The 20285-nt window shown below is 40.2% G+C and overlaps 1 long non-coding RNA gene across 5 annotated transcripts in view; it reads left to right on the plus strand.

Annotated features, from left to right (window-relative positions):
* Positions 1-14634, plus strand: part of LOC130361555 (uncharacterized) — a 38847-nt gene extending 24213 nt beyond the window's left edge. The window contains exons 1-7 of one of the 5 annotated variants that reach the window (XR_008891058.1): positions 2724-2873; positions 4182-4254; positions 4467-4518; positions 5065-5203; positions 5514-5647; positions 6500-6561; positions 13863-14634. This is a non-coding gene — a long non-coding RNA (uncharacterized LOC130361555). Of the gene's footprint in view, positions 1-2723; positions 2874-4181; positions 4255-4466; positions 4519-5064; positions 5204-5513; positions 5648-6499; positions 6562-13862 lie in introns of those variants that run through there. The other 4 variants (XR_008891057.1, XR_008891059.1, XR_008891060.1 and 1 more) reach the window with 4 other exon arrangements.
* The last annotated feature ends 5651 nt before the right edge of the window (positions 14635-20285 follow it).

Below are 20285 nucleotides of genomic sequence, written 5' to 3' on the forward strand. Positions count from 1 at the left end.
TATAAAATATTGATGAAATTGATGAATAATAATAACAACAAAAATAACAGTTTTTGATTAAAAAACAAAAAAACTAAAATAATTTATAAAATATTTTGCTCCTGCCCCCTTCCCCCAAAAATGAAAAAACATATATTACCCTTAAAATTTATGAATAAAGAAACAAAAAATAACACATTCCCCAAACATTACAAACACAAAACCCCCAAAAACCTAACAATAGTCTCTGTCAACATCATCCTGGGAGGGATAATACACTGCACTACAATAGAAATAAAAATCCCTATCATCTATATCCCAATGGGTTCCATCTTTTCTTTTGTTCTTTTTTCTAATGCGGTTTTATAATCCCTGAGACAAGTAGTTCTGACCCTAGTGTGTTATATATATTAGCGTCTGTAGCATGTATAAGGGACATGTTATCATACCTGTGTCTTTTTATAGGTGACTGATGCCCGGTGAGAAGGTGAAAGTGACCTATACCCCCGTCAGCTGCAGGAAAGGAACCAAAAGACAGATAATTAATATTTATATTAATTACTGATAACAATCAGGCTAGATATAACATCTAGTCCTGCAGAGATGTCATAGTCTCTACCTTATACATGTAGATATATGTTTTTAATAAGTATATCGTCTATAGACAGCTTCTTATATAACACAACCATGTCTTATGTACAGAGATTAGGAACAGTTATGATTTCTAATATCTGTTTTTTATTTGTAGTAATCCCTTTTTCAATAGACAGACAGCAGATTTAAGATATAACTACTGTAAAGAAAAATCTATAAGTTAATGTAATAAATCACATACTATAACTGATTATTGCCATTTAAAACTATGAAAAATACATTATATTGATTATAAAACAGAAATACAGAATGGAGACAACCGTCTGTGGCTCAAGCTCGACTGCCCCTTTCTTTGAGTGGCCCCTCAATGTTCTGGAAACGGGTGGAGGACATTGTCTCCATTAGAATGGGTCCCCCTACGATGCTTCGGCTGTTGATATGAAGTGCATTCTGCACTTTGGAACCTCGGGGGCAAACTGAATTTCTGTTATTCATTTTTAGTTTAGCACTTCCCACCGCAACATGGTTAACCTCTAACCTAAATTTCGCCACAAAATTGATAAAGGACATTCCAAGAATTATTTTGCCAAATAAAAATATATAAAATATTTATGATAATTGATTAATAATAATAACAACAATAATAACAGTTTTTATTGAAAAACAAAAAACAATAATAATTTATAAAATATTTCGCTCTTGCCCCTTCCTACAATACAAAAAAAAAAAAAAACATATATTGCCCTAAAAATTTATGAATAAAGAAACAAAAAAATAACAACTACCCCAAACATTGCAAAAACAAAACCCCCAAAAAGCTGTCAATAGTCACTGTCAACATCATCATGGGAGGCATAATACACTGCACTACAATAGAAATAAAAATCCCTATCATCTATATCCCAATGGGTTCCATCTTTTCTTTTGTTCTTTTTTTCTAATGCGGTTTTATAATCCCTGGGACAAGTAGTTCTGGCCCTAGGGTGTTATATGTATTAGCGTCTGTAGCATGTATAAGGGACATGTTATCATACCTGTGTCTTTTTATAGGTGACTGATGCCCGGTGAGAAGGTGAAAGTGACCTATACCCCCGTCAGCTGCAGGAAAGGAACCAAGAGACAGGTAATTAATTTTTATATTAATTACTGATAACAATCAGGCTAGATATGACATCTAGACCTGCAGAGATGTCATAGTCTCTACCTTATACATGAAAATATATGTGTTTTTAATAAGTATATCGTCTATAGACAGCTTCTTATATAACACATCCATGTCTCACGTACAGAGAATAGAAACATTTATGATTTCTAATATCTGTTTTTTATCTGTAGTTGTCCCTTTTTTAACAGACAGACCACAGATTTAAGACATAACTGTACTGTAAAGAAAAATCTATAAGTTAATGTAATAAATCACATACTATAACTGATTATTGCCATTTCAAACTATGAAAAATATATTATATTGATTATAAAACAGAAATACAGAATGGAGACAACCGTCTGTGGCTTAAGCTCGACTGCCCCTTTCTTTGAGTGGCCCCTCAATGTTCTGGAAACGGGTGGAGGACATTGTCTCCATTAGAATGGGTCCCCCTACGATGCTTTGGCTGTTGATCTGAAGTGCATTCTGTACTTTGGAACCTCGAGGGCAAACTGTATTTCTGTTATTCATTTTTAGTTTAGCAATTCCCACCGCAACATGGTTATCCTCTATCCTAAATTTCTGCACAAAATTGATAAAGGATATTCCAAGAATTATTTTGCCAAATAACAATATATAAAATATTCATGATAATTGATGAATAATAATAACAACAATAATAACAGTTTTTATTGAAAAACAAAAAACAATAATAATTTATAAAATATTTAGCTCCTGCCCCCTTCCCCAAAAATAAAAAGAAACATATGTTGCCCTTAAAATTTATGAATAAAGAAACAAAAAATAACACCTACCCCAAACATTGCAAAAACAAAACCCCCAAAAACCTGTCAATAGTCTCTGTCAACATCATCCTGGGAGGCATAATACACTGCACTACAATAGAAATAAAAATCCCTATCATCTATATCCCAATGGGTTCCATCTTTTCTTTTGTTCTTTTTTTCTAATGCGGTTTTATAATCCCTGAGACAAGTAGTTCTGGCCCTAGTTTGTTATATATGTTAGTGTCTGTAGCATGTATAAGGGACATGTTATCATACCTGTGTCTTTTTATAGGTGACTGATGCCCGGTGAGAAGGTGAAAGTGACCTATACCCCCGTCAGCTGCAGGAAAGGAACCAAGAGACAGGTAATTAATATTTATATTAATTACTGATTACAATCAGGCTAGATATAACATCTAGACCTGCAGAGATGTCATAGTCTCTACCTTATACATGAAGATATATGTGTTTTTAATAAGTATATTGTCTATAGACAGCTTCTTATATAACACAACCATGTCTCAGGTACAGAGATTAGGAACATTTATGATTTCTAATATCTGTTTTTTATTTGTAGTAATCCCTTTTTCAATAGACAGACCGCAGATTTAAGACATAACTGTACTGTAAAGAAAAATCTATAAGTTAATGTAATAAATCACATACTATAACTGATTATTGCCACTTAAAACTATGAAAATACATTATATTGATTATAAAACAGAAATACAGAATGAGAAATTCAATACTTTGACTGTACTATTCCCTTAAGTAGCTCCGCAATGCTCTGGTAAAAGGCTGTGCAATTAAAGGACATTGTTGCCACTAAAAGAGGTTAACTCCTTACTCAAATTTATGCACATTATAGATAAATCCCATACTATAACTGATTATTGCCATTTAAAACTATGAAAAATACATTATATTGATTATAAAACAGAAATACAGAATGGAGGCAACCATCTGTGGCTCAAGCTCGACTGCCCCTTTCCTTAAGTGGCCCCTCAATGTTCTGGAAACGGGTGGAGGACATTGTCTCCATTAGAATAGGTCCCCCTACGATGCTTCGACTGTTGATCTGAAGTGCATTCTGTGCTTTGAAACCTCGGGGGCAAACTGTATTTCTGTTATTCATTTTTAGTTTAGCAATTCCCACCGCAACATGGTTAACCTCTAACATAAATTTCTGCACAAAATTGATGAAGGACATTCCAAGAATTATTTTGCCAAATAAAAATATATAAAATATTCATGATAATTGATGAATAATAATAACAGTTTTTATTGAAAAACAAAAAACAATAATAATTTATAAAATATTTTGCTCCTGCCCCCTTCCCCCAAAAATTAAAGAAAACATATATTACCCTTAAAATTTATGAATAAAGAAACAAAAAATAACACAAACCCCAAACATTGCAAAAAACAAAAACCCCAAAAACCTATCAATAGTCTCTGTCAACATCATCTTGGGAGACATAATACACTGCACTACAATAGAAATATAAATCCCTGTCATCTATATCCCAATGGGTTCCATCTTTTCTTTTGTTCTTTTTTCCAATGTGGTTTTATAATCCCTGAGACAAGTAGTTCTGGTCCTAGGGTGTTATATATATTAGCGTCTGTAGCATGTGTAAGGGACATGTTATCATACCTGTGTCTTTTTATAGGTGACTGATGCCCGGTGAGAAGGTGAAAGTGACCTATACCCCCGTCAGCTGCATGAAAGGAACCAAGAGTTAGGTAATTAATATTTTTATTAATTACTGATAACAATCAGGCTAGATATAAAATCTAGACCTACAGAGATGTCATAGTCTCTACCTTATACATGAAGATATAGGTGTTTTTAATAAGTATGTCGTCCATAGACAGCTTCCTTTATAACACAACCATGTCTCAGGTACAGAGATTAGGAACATTTATGATTTCTAATCTCTGTTTTTTATTTGTAGTCATTGACGTCCCGTGCGTGCGCCCGTAGCAACGGAGGAGCGGAGATTAAAGGTATAGGATGTACCGGCCGGAATGGTAATTCACCAACACCAGCTGGCAACAGGTGGCACCTAATGTGGGGGAACTGAACTGCACCTAATGTGGGGGAACTGTACTGCCAACCTAATGTGGGGAACTGTACTGCCAACCTAATGTGCGGGGATTTATACTGCCAACCTATTGTGCGGGGACTTATACTTCCAACCTAATGTGGGGGGACTTATACTGCCAACCTACTGTGGTCTGACTTATACTGCACTTAATGTGGGGGGGACTTATACTGCACCTAATGTGGGGGGACTTATACTGCACCTAATGTGGTGGGACTTATACTGCACCTAATGTGGGGGAACTATACTGCACCTAATGTGGGGGCACTTATACTGCACCTAATGTGGGGGAATTATACTAACTGTGTGTATGTGTATGACTAAAGGTACTATAATTCTCACTGTACCATATGCCCTAACCTGCTGATAAATTCCCTAGGCTATTAACATATTTGCACAGAATGTATTAATTGTAAATTTGTTTCCTAAATGCAAATGCAAAATGAAGCAACTTTTTAAATAGTCTTCAGTAGAAAGTATCAAATGATCGTAGCAGGGGGTATCACTCCAACTCAAAGAGTGGACAGGAGAAAGAATACTTGAAGAAAGCTCACACAGGCTAGAAGAAGGAGGAGAGCACACTAAAGGTAGATTTTAGGGGAAAATCAAATAGGATGTGTTCAAGTATAGAGAGAAAATAGAACTTAAACAGAACACCATAAGGCTGTAGAAGCAAGAGTAAGAACATTTTTAATAAGGACATGTGCAGAAAATTTTGATGTTTGTGCCATTATAAGTACAATGCATGCTCTTCATGGGTGTCCATAAATAATCATTATTGCTTTACTAATGGGACAATATAAGTCTATGAAAAAAAATGTTAAATTAAATTGATGTATTCTGGAAAAAGGGATGTCAGTAAAATAAGGCAAAACATATTATATCTGGTCCTAACAGATGGAGATCTGTACACAGCCTGCTGTCATCACTAAAGACTTCTGCATGGTCTTTTATTCTCGGGATGCCAAACTGCCTGCATGTCGTTCCATTCGAAACCTGTTTGGTACAGGCAGTCTCCGTGCCTCTGAGAGGTGAGTTCATGCAAAAACAGATGAAAAAGTTTGTGCATACCTATGTTATCAATGAGGCCAGCTCAATACAAGATTCAGGAAGTGCACAGCATAACCAAACATGTAAGATAGTCTTACGGAAGGTCCTGTGCATGGTGTCTGTATGGTGGTACTCAATTACAGTGCCTTATGTAGTTCCTCTGTATGGTGTCTCTGAAAGCTGAAAATATCTCTATAATTACGCATGTCAGAAATTATTTTTTCTCAATATAAAAACATTGCTGAAAACAACACATACAAATGTTTTTTATGTATGGTACCTCCAATGCGCTTTTCAAAACAAACAGTTCCTGGAACATTAACTAAAAGTTTCTACTTGTCGGGCTCCTTTAGGTGGAACTCCGTTGGCAGTTCCGTCAAGTTTAGCGGAGAAAAAAACGGAGCAAGCACTATATTTTTCTCTGCTAAATTCCTGTAAAATTACCAGAACACAGACAGGCCCCATGCAAGTGAATGGGGGCCATCAGGACCCCACAGTAGCCGTTTGCAACTGACCTGTTTCAGGGTCCAATCGGCTCAAGAGAAAAAAAAAGAGCCGATTGGACCCTTAAGGGGTCAGATGCAAATGGCAATGTGATCCTAGCCTAATTCTCACAAAATTACACAACAATTCAGTCCCTTAGAGCACTGTTTCCCTAAACATACTAATATTACCTGAAAAAGACCAAGGAAATCCTAAAAAACATAACCTGTTTGGGATACTTGAGGACCGCACTTGGCAACATTGCCTTAGGGCATAAGGTCCCACATGGAGGCATCTGTTTAAGGTCTACTGTAGTTCCACATTTTGATCCCAATTTCTCACTTTTACAGTAACCGTGTGGCTGGAGTATATGAACTAAGTCTTTGCCAGGTTGCAGAAAACAGCAGTCCAGGTGAGTGACATTTTAATTTCGAATGCACTTTCTCATAATGCACTTTATCTGTTCCGTAAAAATACAGTCAAAATTAACTTGTCATAGATATATGTGAGAAGGTTTAATTGGTGAAGTCCAATATCTTAGACCGCCGCTGATTTTCAGAATGAGATGGCTCTATAATTCCAATCATGTAATGGGAATTACATGATGTGTTGGACTCTGCTATCTCCGGCAGCTCCATGTGCATGTATGTCTTGTGCTCCATTCTGACAAGAAACTCAAGGTTGTGAGGGTTCCCAGCAGTCAGAACCCCCTGTGATCATACACTTGGACAAGTGTTAATGTTGGGGCAATACCTTTAAATCTATAGAAGCTGACATTTGTAACACATCTGACAAATTCCAATGTTCCTATATGAAATGGGTGCCTGGCTCACTGTCAATTGTAACTATAATGAAGAAATAAGATGTATTTGTAACCCGTATAATCCTAACCTTTACCTTCATAAAACCCGCCCTATTTATAGCCTCTATGCACACAGAGATAGTAATGCAAATAACCGGTGTGAATTGTTCCAAATAGTAGCATCCATAAGTGGTAGTGGTAGGCAGTTTAAGGTAAGCAGAAGGGCGAGAATATAGCAGGTGAATAAGTTGAACAATTGAGCCCCCAAAACCAAACCTATTAAGAACCCTGTGTAGGAATGTCCAAGAGACATTGTCAAAAGCCTTATTAATGCCTAGCGCTAATAGCATAAGAGGTGTGGAGGAAGAATTAGCCCAATGGACTACTTCAAGGACCCTTCTGACATTATCAGATGCCTGACGCCCAGGAATGAACACTGCCTGGTCAGTATGGATCAGCCTAGGAAAATGTGTGTTCAATCTACGGGCCAAAATGGAGGTGAGGATTTTAGTGTCTAAGTTTATAAGAGAAATGGGGCGGTAATTGGAGACAATGGAGGGGTCTTTGTCGGGCTTGGGGATGACTGTAATAAGGGCTTCCAGGAAGTCAGGGGGAAGGGTAGAGGCATGGGAAAGATGGTTGAAGAGAGATACTAAGTGGGGGGACCATCAGGTCCTGGAGCTTTCCCCAGTTTCAGAGCAGCAACTGTGGAGGAAACCTCCTCATGGGTGATGAGAGCATTAAGGAAATCTCTGTCAGTAGGGGTAAGAGAGGGGAGTGGAACAGACCTAAGGAAGGTAAAGAGATTAGAGGGAAAGTGAGGCGATTGGTCCGGAGCAGAATAAAGAGAGGAGAAAAAGGAATGAAAGGCATCATAGATATGATCAGCGTGGGAAGTGCGAGAGCCAGGGTGCAGCCACACACTGTGTGCATAATTAAAACACTGCCTTTGCTTGAGAGTAACCTCCGTTGCAAAGAACAGGATCTTCCCAAGAAAAAGGAAGAGGAGCTATATAGAGTGGTATTAAAGACAAAATTAAAGTCCCGCCCACGATAAGATATCACAAGCAAGAGAAGAAATACGGAGACACGTCATGAAAAAAGGACATAGCTGCGGTATTAGGGGCGTAGGAATTAACCAGACATATCTTACTACCATTTTTTGAATACAGACAAGAAAAGGAGCAATAGCTACTGAAAAAAATATATCTTTATTTATCAAAAATACTCGTTATCCACGTCCCTTGACAAAGTCGTGGATGACGAAACGTATGTTGGGGCAGGCAGAGACGGCATAATAATATGGGTGAGTGATTCCTATACATTATCATAATGGGGTCTTAGGTCTGGATATTGTTAGAGACAGAATGGTCTATTAGTACTCTGCACTAGTGCACTTTACTTGCTGTAATAAACCAGTTACCTTTCCCATGTTAAACTTGTGATCAGCTACCCATATTGTATTGCACATTTTTGCACCTTATTGCATTACCATTTATGTTATCTTAGCCATCCTGCTTACCAATTTGATTTTAAACTTCTTGGTTAGTATTTTTGATAAATAAAGATATATTTTTTGCAGTAGCTATTGCTCCTTTTCTTGTCTGGTTTCAAAATTAGCATTTTGGAGCTATACTGAATTCAGTATGTCAGAGACCCTAGCATCCCAGACTAAGCACTAGCAGATATTGAATATGTGGATTTTAAGTTGAGGTGTATTTTTCTGTGTGTTAATATCTTACGACCATACAGAGAACCCAATAATATAACATAACGGCCATCCTCCTCAATGTGAGAATGGTCAATTTCAAATGGCAATGTATTACTAATACATATAACCACTCCCCTACATTTAGACTGAAAAGTGGACTTAAACACTCTACCGGAAGTACCGGGAATGAGGTTCGGACGATGTTTCAGATAGTCCCTGAAGGCCTTTTTTCGTTTCACCGGGGAATTAAATTCCCTAACATTGTGTGAGAGGATCTTACACATTTACAACATAAAGAGACAGCATGCAAGAGGGACACTGACAAACAGTACCAACATAGGAAACAGAAGGGGAGGGAAGACATAACAGCCCACAAACAGGAAAACCAAGTAAAAGAAAAACAAAATAAAACGGTGAAGAGAAAACAAAGACAACATAACCAAAAAACAAATAAAGTACTGGAAAGCCAGAAAAGATATTACAACCATCTGGCATACTTCCAGACAGGGGGCACAATAATCCGATCCCACCCAGCTTCAATGGAGAATGGTGGACTCAGCTACGGTAATGTCCGCCAGAGAAGCCATGATGAGGGAACAGTACCCTGGGGGAGCTCATTTGTCTTGAGGTAGGCGGCGATGAGATGAAGGTATACGGGTCCAAGCGCGGGTAGGGCGAGAGTCCCCCTTTAGTGGTACAGAAATGGTGGTACATGCAATGTTTTCCTTAGAGAGGGCCTCCAGCGCTTCAGAAAGTGACCTGACTGTATAAGAATGTCCGTTCAGCAAACAATCTCCCCTGGGGCAGCATACCTGGGAGAGCGGGCAGTAAAGAGAAGCTGATCACTCACCTCTGTATAATGGATCTTGGGAACAATGTCCCGAGGCAGGTCAGGAGAGCGAGGACGGGCCGATGCCCTGTGCACCCGGTCCATGCGTAATAGCTCCGGTCCCAGCTGAGGCATGAGGGCCTGGAACATGGAATTGACAACAGCTTGGAGGTTGGTTTCACCCTCCGGGAGGCCTCTAATACGATTGTTCGCATGTCACAATCGATTCTCTAGGTCTTCAACTTGAGCTCGCGGGCTTCCAGTTTAGTGGAGTGCAAGTCAATATCCCTGCGATCTGTTTCCGCAGCGTCTGCTAAATCATCAAGCTTGGATTTGTTCTCCAAGACACGCTGACCCAACTCCTGTATCTGCGTGGTAAAGTCTGCTACAGCCTTCTGCAATTCCGCTTGAAAAAGCTGCTGAATGTTGCGGTACATGGCCTCCGGGGACATGTGTTCCTGTGCCGCCCTGTCCTCCTCATTCAAAGCCATCTCAGAGTGTTGTGGGGAAGCAGCCGCCATATTGGGCCCAGGGAAGGCCCTGAAAAAGTCCAGAATGGACTGCGAAAGAGTGGAGGAGAGCTTATTATTCTTCTTCCAGGCGGATCTGGACATCATTAAGAAGCGTTCAGGTAAGTTCCACAGCTGGTGGAGCCGAGCGAGACCGGCACGGAACTCACATCACATGTGTCCGATTATGTGAGCCTCACGCATGCGCCCCCCGCAAATCACCAATTTAGGCCCCAAATGTACATGTTGCTCTCACTCGTGAGCCTTGTTGTGAATCTGCACAGCATTTTACGCCCACACATGGGGCATTTCCATGCTAAGAAGAAATTGTGTTACAAAGTTACCTCTTGTGAAAATAAAAGTATGGGAAACACCAGCATGTTAGTGTAAAATGTTTTTTTTTTTTATACTAACAGGCTGGTGTAGACCCCAACTTTACCTTTTCATAAGGGTTAAAAGGAGAAAAAGTCCCCCAAAATTAGTAACTCAATTGCTCCCGAGTACAGAAATACCCCATATGTGGCCCTAAACTGTTTCCTTGAAATACAACAGGGCTCCGAAGTGAGAGAGCGCCATGCGCATTTGAGGACTAAATTAGGGATTGCATAGGAATGGACATAGGGGTATTCTACGCCAGTGATTCCCAAACAGGGTGGCTCCAGCTGTTGCTAAACTCCCAGCATGCCTGGAGAGTCAATGGCTGTCCGGAAATGCTGGGAGTTGTTTTGCAACAGCTGGAGGCTCCGATTTGGAAACACTGCTGTACGATACGTTTTCATTTTTATTGGGGGGGGGGGAGTGGAAGTGTAAGGGAGTGTATATGTAGTGTTTTACCCTTTATCATTTGTTGGTGTAGTGTTTTTAGGGTACATTCATACAGGCAGAGGGGTCACTGTGAGTTTCCCGCTAGGGGTTTGAGCTGCGGCAGAAAATTTGCCGCAGCTCAAACTTGAGGCAGAAAACTCACTATAAACCCGAGCGTGTGAATGTACCCTGTACATTCATATGGGGTGGGGGGGCAAACCTCCAGCTGTTGCAAAACTACAAATCCCAGCATACACTGACAGACCGTGCATGCTGGGAGTTGTAGTTTTGAAACAGCTGGAGGCACACTGGTTGGAAAACATTCAGTTAGGTTCTGTTACCTGATTCAGTATTTTCCAAACTGTGTGCCTCCAGCTGTTGCAAAACTACAACTCCCAGCATGTACTGATCGCCGAAGGGCATGCTGGGGGATGTAGTTAAACAACAGCTGGAGGTACGCAACTACAACTCCCAGCATGGCGAGACAGCAGTTTGCTGTGTGGGCATGCTGGGAGTTGTAGTTTTGCAAGATCTAGAGTGCCACAGTTTTTAGAGACCACTGCACAGGATCTCCAAACTGTAGCCCTCCAGCTGTTGCAAAACTACAAATCCCAGCATGCCCAAACAGCAAACAACTGTCTGGGCATGCTGCGAGTTGTAGTTTTGCTACATCTGGAGGGCTACTGTTTAGAGACCACTGTATAGTGGTATCCAAACGGTAGCCCTCCAGATGTTGCTAGGCTACTCACCGGCTTCCGTAGTCTGCAGCACGCCGCACCAGGAAGCCAGCCGCATGTCACCACCAGTAGGTGGACCTCCAGCGCCGGTCACCGTCGGTTCCCCCATTCTGCCCGGACTACTGTAGGTGGGCAGATTGGGGGAACCGAACTTTAAACCACCCCCCCTGCCACACCCCCAATCCCCATTATTTTCCGGGTCACCGGAGACCTGTATGACCCAGAATCGCTGCAGATCGACGGTCTGAATTGACCGGCGATCGCCGACATGAGGGGGTCTCAGGACCCCCCTGGGCGATGTGCCGGGATGCCTGCTGAATGACCGGCTAGCGGCAGGGACAGACATTCCCACCGGTGTACCCATACACCCTCAGTCCTTAAGGACTTTAAAATGGGGGCATATTGATACGCCCGGCGTTCTTAAGGGGTTAATGTGAACAAATGTAAGGCTATGCATTTGGCACTGTAAAAACAAAATGTATAGTTATGTGATAAATAATAAGACATTAGGTAAAACTTCTACTGAAAAGGACTTGGGGTTACTGGTGGACATTAAGCTCAACTTTAGTGATCATTGCCAGGAAGCTGCTGCTAAGGCTAATAAAATAATAGGATGTATCAAGAGAGGCATAGAGGCTCATGACAAGGACATAGTTTTGCCATCTGTATAAACCACTAGTCAAACCACATATGGAATATTGTGTCCAATTTCTGCACCTGTATGTAAGAAAGACATGGCCGAGCTGGAGAGGGTGCAGATGAGGGTGACAAAGATAATTAATAGTATGGGAGGATTACATGACCAAGACAGGTTATCAAGCTTGGGGTTATTTAGTTTGGAGAAAAGACATCTTAGGGGCGATCTGATCAAAATGTACAAATATATGAATGAACAATACAGAGATTTTTCTAGTGATCTTTTTATACCTAGGCCGGTCACCACAATCACAGATGGGGATTCTTTACTGTGAGAGCAGTGAGACTATGGAACTCTCTGCATATGATGTTGTGATGTCTGACTCAATAAACAAGTTCAAGGGGGCCTGGATGTTTTTTGGGAAAAATATTAACATTACAGGTTATGGATACTAGATCCATGTGGATAGAAACTTGATCCAAATGGAGTCTGGAAGGAATTTTTCCTCTGTTCTGGGGCATTTCGCATCAGCCTCATGGGGGGGGGGGGGGTTGTTGCTTTTCTCTGGAACAACACAGTGGGGTCTTAGGTTGAACTCGATGGACTCTTGACTTTCTTTCAACCTTGCAAACTATGTAAATATATTGTAGGTTTTTGTTGATGGATTTTTTGATTTATTTGAGAAGGGGAGTTCCGCGAAACATAAGAAATGTTTGGACGCATTAATAAAAATGGGTAATATAAGTATTGAACACGTCATCATTTTTCTTACTAAATACTGTTTCCTTGAGACAACAGTACCTGCTAATTCCAGGTCTTTTGGCTCTCCACAAGTGGTCCTAGGCTCTTGAACAGCTCTTCTGATTTATTCTTTTCACTTTGTCAGAAATGTTGCAAGAAGCACCTGGTTGAGACAAATTTATGATGAAATGATTGTCTTTTCAGTACTCTATTATGGTCCCAACAGTGCTTACTGGGACATTCAAAAGCTTAGAAATAATAATGTAATTAAATGGGTATTCCAGAATTTTTTTTATTTGACTACAGGGGCTGTAAAGTTAGTGTAGTTCATAATATTGTGAAGGTCTTGAGACAGCTCCTTGCTTTTACCCATCATGAGACACTTTTTTTTAGGCCATTAGTTGGGACTGAACCAGCTGATATTAATTTGCACTGACAAGGGTCTGGATTGCTTTTTAATTACTGACAGATTTCAGCTGTTGACTTGGCTTTCAATGCCTTTTTGCGCCTGTCATTTTGCACCTGTCATTCACATTATTACACGTAACTTAATTACTGAGCTTATTTGTTTTGGCGTATGTATGGATTACCAGGGTTGTTATCAATATCTGGCGAAAATGTAATGTCGATAGCTCCTTTGGAAATATATTTACTGAGGAAAATAGTGATGTGTCCAATACTTATTTCATCTGCTGGATGCCTAATATTGGACTATTGTATATGCTGAAACATGGTTCCAATATGATAGTTATGTGCATATAAAATGTTATATAATGGATAGAAAGACGAACTACATGGGCACAGGGTAACAGGAAGTTAAATTGTGAAAATACATTGAAGACAGGAACTGACGTTAATGGTAGCCGCATCTGTACAACACTGCAGAATACTGTATGTTGGGGTAACAAGCCTTTATCTTAAAACATGCTTTTGTTTTTTTCAGATGCTTGAAAATAAAAGAAAATCATCATAAACTCTTGATACGCTGGTACAGGACGCTGGAACACCTCCATAAGTTAGGCCTCTTACAGTCTGATTCGTGCTGGAGATGCATTGATGCTAAGGGGTCACTTTTGTCACATTTGATGGCACTGCTTCCATATCCAAACATTCTGGACGGAAGTTCCGCTGACATTTTACTAGGTGTGTGAGACACAAATCCAACTATTATTAGCTATGGTGGCTCTGGCCAAGGGGCGGACTGACCGGCCAGTCCATTCAGACTTGGACCAGGGCCTGACTGGGTAAAGGGCCTGCCGTCCACCTTTTTACGCACATACAGCAGAAAGCCTCCTCTCAGTGCCTGCAATGCGCCTCCGCTATGCAGTGTAGGCACTCACGACATAACTCATCGGCACCTACACTGTGGAGCGAGAAAAACATGCCGGGTGATAATGAGAAGATCGCTTTGTGAGACATGTAAGTATCTCTTTTTGTTTAGTTTTTTATTTATTTATTTTATTTTTTTTTTTTAACCTACAACAAAGTGGACTACCTAACTACCTTCCTACCTGACCTAAATCTCTGTCTGCCTAACTACCTATCTACATACCTAACTACCTTCATATCTGGACTACATGCCAGGTTGCCTAACTATCTACCTATATATTTGGCTACTTTTTACCCCACCTACAGTGGGGTAAAAAGTATTTAGTCAGCCAAGTTCTCCCATATAAAAAGATGAGAGAGGCCTGTGTTTTCATCATAGGTGTACCTCAACTATGCAAGACATAATGAGAAAAAAAATCCAAAACATCAGTGTGTAGTTTTTAAAGAATTTATTAGCAAATTATGGTGGAAAATAAGTATTTGGTCAATAACAAATAGTGTTGAGCGGCATAGGCCATATTCTAATTCGCGATATTTCGCGAATATAGGGACGAATATTCGTCATATATTTGCTAAATTCGCATGTTCGTAATATTCGCGTTTCATTTTCGCATATGCGAAAATTAGCATAAACCAAAATTAGCATAAGCGAAAATTCGCATATACCAAAATTAGCATATGCAAATTTTCGCATATGCGAAAATTCGCACGCCAGTCTCACACAGTAGTATTAGAGCCTTCTTTACACCACACAAGCTGGAAGCAGAGAGGGATGATCACTCTGATGTTTACTGTGAAAAAAAAATGATAAAAAAATATAGTGCTATATTCGCGAATATTCTCGAATGCGCGAATATGCGATATTCGCAAATAAAATTCGCATTGTGAATATTTGCGAGCAACACTAATAACAAAAGTTAATCTCAATACTTTGTTATATACCCTTTGTTGGCAATGACAGAGGTTAAATGTTTTCTGTAAGTCTTTCCAAGGTTTTCACACACTGTTGCTGGTATTTTGGCCCATCAATCCTTGCAAATCTCCTCTAGTTCAGTGATGTTTTGGGGCTGTCGCTGGGCAACACGGACTTTCAACTCCCTCCATAGGATTTCTATGGGGTTGATATCTGGAGACTGGCTAAGCCACTCCAGGACCTTGAAATGCTTCTTACGAAGCCACTCCTTCATTGCCTGGGTGGTGTGTTTGGGATCATTGTCATGCTGAAAGACCCAGCCACGTTTCATCTTCAATGCCCTTGCTGATGAAAGAAGGTTTTCACTTAAAATTTAACGATACATTGCCCTATTCATTCTTTTCTTTACACAAATCAGTCGTCCTGGTCCCTTAGCAGAAAAACAGCCCCAAAGCATGATGTTTCTACCCCCCATGCTTCACAGTAGTTATGGTGTTCTTTGAATGCAACTCAGCATTCTTTCTCCACCAAACACGACGAGTTGAGTTTTTACCAAAAAGTTCTACTTTGGTTTCATCTGACCATATGACATTCTCCCAATCCTCTTCTGGATCATCCAAATACTCTCTAGCAAACTTCAAATAGGCCTGGACATGTACTGGCTTAAGCATGGGGACATGTCTGGCACTGCATGATTTGAGTCCCTGGCAGCGTAGTGTTACTGATGGTAGCCTTTGTAACTTTGGTCCCTGCTCTCTGCAGGTCATTTACTAGCCCCCCCCCCCCCCCCCACCCCCCGTGTGGTTCTGGGATTTCTGCTCACCATTCTTGTGATCATTTTGACACCACGGGGTGAAATCTTGCGTTGAGAGCCCCCAGATCGAGGGAGATTATCAGTGGTCTTGTATGTTTTCCATTTTCTAATAATTGTTCCCACAGTTGATTTCTTCACACCAAGCTGCTTGCCTATTGCAGATTTAGTCTTCCCAGCCTGGTGCCGATCTACAATTTTGTTTCTGGTGTCCTTTGACAGCTCTTTGGTCTTGGCCATAGTGGAGTTTGGAGTGTGACTGTTTGAGGTTGTGGACAGGTGTCTTTTATACTGATAACAAGTTCAAACAGGTGCCATTAATACAGGTAACGAGTGGAGGACAGAGGAGACTCTTAAAGAAGAAGTTACAGGTCTGTGAGAGCCAGAAATCTTGCTTGTTTGTAGGAGACCAAATACTTATATTCCACCATAATTCGCAAATAAATTCTTTAAAAACCAGACAGTGTGATTTTATGGATTTTTTTTTTTTCTCCGCTGTAGCAGAGTCCCATTGATTTAATGGGATTCTGCTGCGCTGTTCACATAGCAAAATTTTCACGCAAGAAACATCTGGCGTGGAAATTCAAATTCAGGTGTCTGCAAAAAGAGACATGCCTATCCTTTATGCATAGCCTAAGGCTGCGTTTCCACTTGGCATTTATTTATTTTATTTTTTGGGGGAATACCGCCGCTGCAGTTTTTGAGGCAAAGCTATAAGTGGATCCATGAGAAAGGAAAACTATAAGGCCATGTTCCGGCATTTCTGAGCGGAATTGTATTCAATGGGATTCTGCTGCGCTGTGCATACGATGGAATTTCCGCACCAGCTGTTTCTGGCATGGAAATTTCGATTTCCCTGTCCGCAGAAGGGACGAACCTGCCTATTTTTTGTACCGAATTTTCACTGCCATCTATGAGATGGCGCATTCCCGGCACATTGTGCAGGCGCCCACAGTCTGCAGAATGTCCGCTCATTGATTTACCGTGCAGACATTTTGGACACGTGAAGTTGAAGTCCTTCCAATTCCTTTTCAGGTTTCTACTTGTTTTTTTCTGCTGTGTTTTTTGTGCTAAATAAAACGCATAAAAAACGCCTGAAAAAACGCCAGTGCAATTTCCTGGGTCTGGCGTTTTTTCATTTGTGTGCAAATAGCACCTGGGCATTTATTTTTTCTTGGTACCCAAAAAAATAAAAAATAAATAAAAGATGCAGCAGTGATGGAATTTTTTTTATTAAATGAAATGTATATATTTTATAAAAAAAATTTGATTATCTATATATATAAAACTCAACGTGTGTATGTATGTATGTATGTATGTGTGTGTGTATGTTCCAGCATCACGTCCAAACGGCTAAAGATATTAACATGAAACTTGGCACACATGTTACTTATATGTCGACAACAAACATAGGATAGGTGATTTAACCCTTACTCACCCCCATTTGCCAGGGGCGGGGTTTATGTTTAAAGTCCTATACAAGTCAATGGGAAATATATATTACTGCATAACTTCCAAACGGCTGGAGATATTTCGATAATACTTGGTCACATGTTACTGATATGCCCACTTAAAATATAGAGATGTATACAAAGGAGAAAATTAGAAAAATGTGTGCAGCTCACAACCAGGTATTCGAGGTTATTGTGGTTAAAGGATTGATCCCCACCAATCCAAATGGGTAAAAACTAAAACAAAGATTAAAAAAGGGCTGATAGTCCGGCACTTGTAATGGAAAAGGCAAAGTCACTTGATGGACTGATGTATAGGTGTATAAAAAGCTGCCCACAGATGTTAAACAAATGCATTTGTTTAACATCTGTGGGCAGCTTTTTATACACCTATACATCAGTCCATCAAGTGACTTTGCCTTTTCCATTACAAGTGCCGGACTATCAGCCCTTTTTTATTCATCATTTATTCATCATAGGTGCCGGACTAATAGTCAACTCCGGATCATTATATGCCGTTGAAAAATTGCATTTGTTTTTAACATCTATAGATTATTCTATATTAGGTGGTTGCTATATATATATATATATATATTCATATTTTCTAAATCTGTCATTAGGGCCCAATGACAGTTTAAGATAACATTGACATTGCTCTGATATTTTTAACCATTTAGGTTTTTATTGTTTTAATAAAATCTGAATTTTTTTCAAAACTTTATGTCTCAAACAATTATTCACTGTGTACCCTAGTGTAGTATTCTTGAGGTGTGGTTAATCTTTGTTTTAATGTATACAAAGGAGATTGCAGCACTCGAGATTCAGGTGAAAAAAACTGAGTGGTTTTATTCCATCCAAAATGCGACATTTCGGTCGCCACATGCGACCATTTTCAAGCATAACAACATAGTGAATGTGCAACATATAAATAGGGGTGGTACAAAGAAGGTGCAATCAATGACAATTAATACAAAAAGCATCATAATGTAAATACAGTAAAACTCCCATACAGCAAAAGGGAGACAGTGGCGTGATCATAATAAGGTGCATCATGTAAGGTACACATGGATATGTACAGTAAAGTGACAACAGTGCTATATACGTACAAAACATAATTAGTGTCAGGTGTATTAAAAACAAAATTATGCCTAGGATGAAGTTCGCACTCACCAAAATAGAAAAACAGCGTCCTGGCACGCTAACGAGGGCACTCTGTCCCAAGTGGGCCGTCGCACAATACAGGACAATACAAACCAGGAGAGCCAATGAGTGCATATAGTGTCATGTCCAAGCGTCAATACCCAAGCGCATGCGCATTGGGAAAAAGAGAGTTACGGACGCCATCTTAGTATAGGGCAAGTGCATTGGTACCAAGTGCAGGAAAAGGGCAAGGCAGTGTTCGTATAGAATCCCCAGCCGCAGCAAGTCCCTCTGTATGAATGGAAGCCCCATAGTCAGCCCAGGGCACCACAGGAAACCGGCGTTGTCCCAGGCAAGTGTCACTCCCATCCGGACTGTGGGCAGTGTAGCCGTCCATAGATCACTCGTCGGGGGGTGGGCCATCACACATCGCCGGGACAGTGGCCGTATCCGGGCTATATTGTATTCAAAGATCACACTGAAACCGCACTAGAATCGCACAGGTGTGAACATGAACATAAAACATTGGTCTCTCCATGTTGATGTCCTGAATAAAAAAATCCTAATAAATAAGTAGAAACTTTTGGTGGTATCGTCCTTCGTCCATACATAGATCTATAGGGAAAAAGAAAGAAGTTTCAATAATATTATCTATTGATAATATTATTGAAACTTCTTTCTTTTTCCCTATAGATCTATGTATGGACGAAGGACGACACCACCAAAAGTTTCTACTTATTTATTAGGATTTTTTTATTCAGGACATCAACATGGAGAGACCAATGTTTTATGTTCATGTTCACACCTGTGCTATTCTAGTGTGGTTCCAGTGCGGTTTCAGTGTGATCTTTGAATACAATATAGCCCGGATACGGCCACTGTCCCGGCGATGTGTGATGGCCCACCCCCCGATGAGTGATCTATGGACGGCTACACTGCCCACGGTCCGGATCGGAGTGACAGTTGCCTGGGACAATGCCAGTTTCCTGTGGTGCCCTGGGTTGACTATGTGGCTGCCATTCATACAGAGGGACTTGCTGCGGCTTCTATACGAACACTGCCTTGCCCTTTCCCTGCACTTGGTACCAATGCACTTGCCCTATACTAAGATGGCGTCCGTGACTCTTTTTTCCAATGAGCATGCGCTTGGGTATTGACGCTTTGACATGACGCTACATGCACTCATTGGCTCTCCTGGTTTGTATTGTCCTGTATTGTGCGACGGCCCATGTGGGACACAGTGCCCTCGTTAGCGTGCCAGGACACAGTTTTTTCTATTTTGGTGAGTGCGAACTTCATCCTAGGCATAATTATGTTTTAACCCCTTAAGGACTCAGCCCATTTTGGCCTTAAGGACTCAGACAATTTAATTTTTACGTTTTCATTTTTTCCTCCTCGCCTTCTAAAAATCATAACTCTTTTATATTTTCATCCACAGACTAGTATGAGGGCTTGTTTTTTGCGCGACCAGTTGTCCTTTGTAATGACATCACTCATTATATCATATAATGTATGGCGCAACCAAAAAACACTATTTTTGTGGGGAAATTAAAACGAAAAACGCAATTTTGCTAATTTTGGAAGGTTTCGTTTTCACGCCGTACAATTTCTGGTAAAAATGACGTGTGTTCTTTATTCTGAGGGTCAATACGATTAAAATGATACCCATTATTACATACTTTTCTATTATTGTTGCGCTTAAAAAAATCACAAACTTTTTAA

This window comes from Hyla sarda, chromosome 3, assembly GCF_029499605.1.
Source record: "Hyla sarda isolate aHylSar1 chromosome 3, aHylSar1.hap1, whole genome shotgun sequence".
NCBI lineage: Eukaryota > Metazoa > Chordata > Amphibia > Anura > Hylidae > Hyla > Hyla sarda.